The following is a 4,333-nucleotide window of genomic DNA, read 5'->3' as shown; positions in this document are numbered from 1 at the left end:
TCCCCTTCCTGCCCCCAGCTTCCGGTCGGACCAATGGATATTTCTCCCCGTCAGCGCAAAGAGTTGGACCCTCCTCGCCTCTCACTTCCTCCCCGCAGCCGTTCATGTGAACTGCTCCGCACACGCCCCCCCCCCCACCTGCAGCTGCAACATCTGCGGCGCCACTCCTTCCCTATACCTCGCCCCTCGCCCCCATCTCCCCCACCACCTGCAGCTGCAACATCTGTGGCAACGGCTCCTGCCCTTTACCCCCCCCCCCTTTCCTCCCAGCCGGACCAGTCCAAAGTTTGCCAATATCAGCACGCACAAGTAACCACCTGCCACTGCCACTCCGGCCCGAAATATGTGATGACCGGGGCCGACGCAAGCGATTTCTGACCAACTTCCTTCTTTTCGTCTCGCTGGTGATGGCGACCCGGGGACGGGGGGAGGAGCGGGGCGTGCGGCGGGGCGTTCAAACCAATGAGTGAAAACTGTTCCGACGACGAATTTCTCATCAACGGGTTAGAGGAGGGACTCCTCCGGTCGGCTCGAGGAGGGAAGGGGTAAGAGATTAGATAGGAGAGAGAGAGAGAGAGACGAAAGGGTGGGGGGGGCGAGAGACGGGCGTAGAGGCTCTGCGGGGAGCGGGAAAGGGGAGGGAAGGGAGAAGTGACCGACCAACAAACCGCAGATGCCGCCAAAGGCGGGCCGAGGCCGAGTTGGGGGCCCCTGAGGCCCCGGGGCAGTGAAGGCTAAGGACGGCGGGAGGAGGGGGGGGGGAGTATTAGGGGGCGGCACGCACCCACACAAGGAGGAGGGCGTCGGAGCCGCTCAAGTACCCCACCAGGTACACTCAGCCCCGACAGTGGCGTGAGGAGGGCGCAGCAGGGCGACGGAGCAAAGAAGAAGAAGATGAGGGCGAAACCGCTACCTTCCGTCGCTCGCACCGGCGAGCGACGCTGCCGATCGGTTGTTGGTAACGACGGACCCAAAGCCCCGGCGAGAGCCTGAGAAACACACACACGCGCGCGCACGCACAAACTTTGCCACTTGCCCTGCGGCACCCCAAGGCCGGGTGACAGTGAGGCAGCTGTGGCCCCCGGGCAGGCAGCTGGCCGCAGCTGAGTCGGACTATTAGCGGAGCGTGGAGGTGGTGGTGTGCAAGCCCAGCCCAGCCCAGCCCAGCCCAGCCCAGCCCGGCCCGGCCGCAACGACAAGCCAGCGGGCCATGAACGTCATGGGCGTCGTTCAGTGAGGCTCTCCCGCCCGGCCCGTCGGATTGTACCTCCGGGAAATACACTCACTCTCTCGCCAGCCGCACGCACACACAGACACACAGAGCATGGGGCCCCTGGCACTGCCCCCTCCACTCCACCCTTCCACCTCCGGGGCCATGCATATGCATATCGAGTTGATTGAGTCTTTGACACACACCGAGTGGATTAGCGCTGTGTGAGTCCACCAGGGGCGGCCGGGCAGGTTCGCGGGGCGTAGCGGGGCGTGGCGGCCTGGAGCAAAGCCGTCCCGTCGTACAAACGCGTCCAGGCGGAGCCGGCACAAGGAGCAGAGGGACAAACCAGGCGGGGCGCACACGCAGGAAGAGGAGTAATCAAATCCCGTCGAGGAGAGAGGGAGAAGGAGTGAGCGAGAGAGAGCGAGAGAGAGAGAGGAGAGACAAGGGCCGAGGCGGCCTGGCCCGGCATGGCGTGGTGGCGCACCTTAATTTCCGGTAATGGTCCTATCCGCGCGCGCGCGCACTGAGCGAGAGAGGGAGGGAGAGAGAGAGCGGGGGAGAGCGCGCTTCCTAACACACTCTCCACTCATACGGTGGCTGTTCGTCGCCGGGCGGCCCCGCGCCACCAGAGAAGTTAATTCGGGAAGAGGCAGCAACAGCAGCACTCTTTTTGAGGAAAAGGACACACACACAGCAGTCAAGTCGACTGCTGCTGTTGTTCTCCCGCGGGAGGGCTGGCGCTCGACTCGCCGAGTGGGAGAGAGATGGGTGGATGGAGAGAGAGAGAGGCGGCTAGAGTTGTAGAGAAGGAGAGACGAGCCATGCGTGGTGCGTACACAACATCCACGACGGTGCCGCGCAACGCCCCGCCACGGAGCACCGACAAAAGACCCCTCCCCCTCCCCGCCTCTTCCTACCCCCGACCCCTTTCTCCATAGCCGAGGCTTCTCCAGCCGCGGCAGAGCCGGCAGCAGCCGCCAAGCTCCAGCCCGATACGGCGCTGCGATAGCGCACCGCCTGCCTTCTTGTGGGTGTGAGGCACCGCCAGGGCTGTTTGGATGCCTCCCTTCCCCTCCGACCCGCCGACTAGATTTAGAGCCCATTTACCCCCCGCCGCGCAACGGCGGCCCGCGACCCGCGGCGGCGGCCCCACCGTGCAAACAACCCGGTGCCCGCCGCGCGCACTCGTCGCCTCCGGGTACTTCCGGGTACCTCCTGGTACCTCCCGGGCACCCCAAGCTCCCTCCGGGTTACCTCCTCGTACCTCCGGGTGCCTCCTCCTCCTCCTCCTCCTAACCTCCTCCTCAAGGGGCTGCTTGTTATTCCGGCCAGCAGACGCACACACCGCCACGTCGCGCCGCTGATGGAACGCTCGATGCTCATTTCTGATTTGTTTATTTATTTATATTGTATATTTTCCTTAACCTCCCTCCCCCCCACCCAGCTCCCTGCGGCGGCAGCCGGTGACGGTGCAGCAGCCGCAGCAGCAGCCGCCCGGAGAATACAAATGCAATCAAACTAACGACGCGCATCGCCAAAGACCAAGACGGCCACCCGACCAACGCAACACTGTTCACAGCTGCAAGGAGTAATCAGAGCAATGTGATCCAGGATTCAGGTGGTAATCCAGCACGGGTTCTCCGTGGTGATCCGGCCTGCAGAAAAGATGTTCAAACCGGCGTGACAACAAACTTGGAACGGTAATAACTACTAAGTACGTCGAACCCGCAGCGCGTTTTTCTGAATTTTAGCTTGACTTAGGGTTCCCGATCAAACTCTGACGCTCCGACGACGGCGCGGACGTGTCGCCTGTCGCAGCCAGCGCGCCGGCGCTCCACCGCGGCGCCCATATAGTCCGTCTCCCGCGGGACGCGCGCGCGCTCGAGGTGTGAACAATGGGCAGTTTTGGTTCGGGCGCTGCGCCAGAGAGACAGCCCGGCCCCGCCACAAAGGCACGAGCCGAATGTCACCGCCCCGCCCCGCCCCACCCCAGGCCGCCGCGCCCCGCCACACCCGGCACAATATAAGCTCCGCAAACCAAAGGCAAATCTCCAGCGATCTTGTTATGGCCGCGGCGGCAGTGCGCTGCGGGTTGAGCCTCCTTCAAATCCCCACCCCCTCGCGGCTCCCCCGCCGCGGCACCAGCTTACGCCCCCAGCGCCCCGCCGCCGCCATAGTAGCCCAGCCCAGCCCTGCCACAGCCCGCGCCGCCGTCCGATCGCAAAAGGTTTAATGTTTCGCTTCTTGGTCCCCCCCTTTCCTTGCGCGGCGGCGGCAGCCTCGCTTTCCTTTTCCTTCTCCCCGCCCTTCATACCCGCTCCCGCCCCGCCACGCCCCTCTCGTGACCCGAATCTCATGAATGCTCTAACGACCTAAGACGGGCCGTGCTGCTTTGCCCGGCCTGCTGCAGATGCAAACCGTAGAGAGGGAGAGGGGAGAGTGAGGGAGGTGAGGGGGTGGTATGGGAGTGTGTCCGTCTGGTCCAGGGGCCGCGGACTGTATAGCGGTCATAACAGGGGCTATTACAAGGCGCTTTAACACAACGTCTCATGGCTGCTCGTGCACCCCTCTTCTCCACCCTCCTCCTCCACCTCTCTTCCTTCACGAATCCCCCCTACCACCCACTATGCCCCTTCCCCTTCAAAACAAAACAAAACGCGCATCGCGAAAGGGTTTTGTGGGTCTGGAGGGTAAGTTTCACGCAGCAGGAGTGAGGTTGGGGGGGGGGGATGGGGGGACGTTTTGGGAATTTGTGTCCAAAGACGTCAATGACGAAAATAAATAACCTGCTTTTACTGTGTGCCGCCTCGGCCGCACGGCCACCACGGCCAATGTGATGCATTCCATTTGGCGAACACATGTACAAACAACAACAACAACAACAACAACTTGCATGTCGGCGCAGAGCGCTTGCTTGGTCGGGCCCCCCCTTTCCTCGTCCCCTGGGTTTAACACACTCAGGCTATAAAATGAAATGATGAAGATTGAACGTAGCCGCGGTGTGCACACAAGAGAACTCCCACCCCCATCAGCAACAAGCGGTACCCCCTCCCCTCCCCCCAGGTTTTCCACTGTGGCCTTTTTATCGAGCATCTCCGCGCTCTTCCAGAGGGGGGG

Source organism: Frankliniella occidentalis, unplaced genomic scaffold, assembly GCF_000697945.3.
Source record: "Frankliniella occidentalis isolate FOCC.00 unplaced genomic scaffold, Focc_3.1 Scaffold514, whole genome shotgun sequence".
NCBI lineage: Eukaryota > Metazoa > Arthropoda > Insecta > Thysanoptera > Thripidae > Frankliniella > Frankliniella occidentalis.
Note: the sequence above shows the minus strand (reverse complement) of the source record.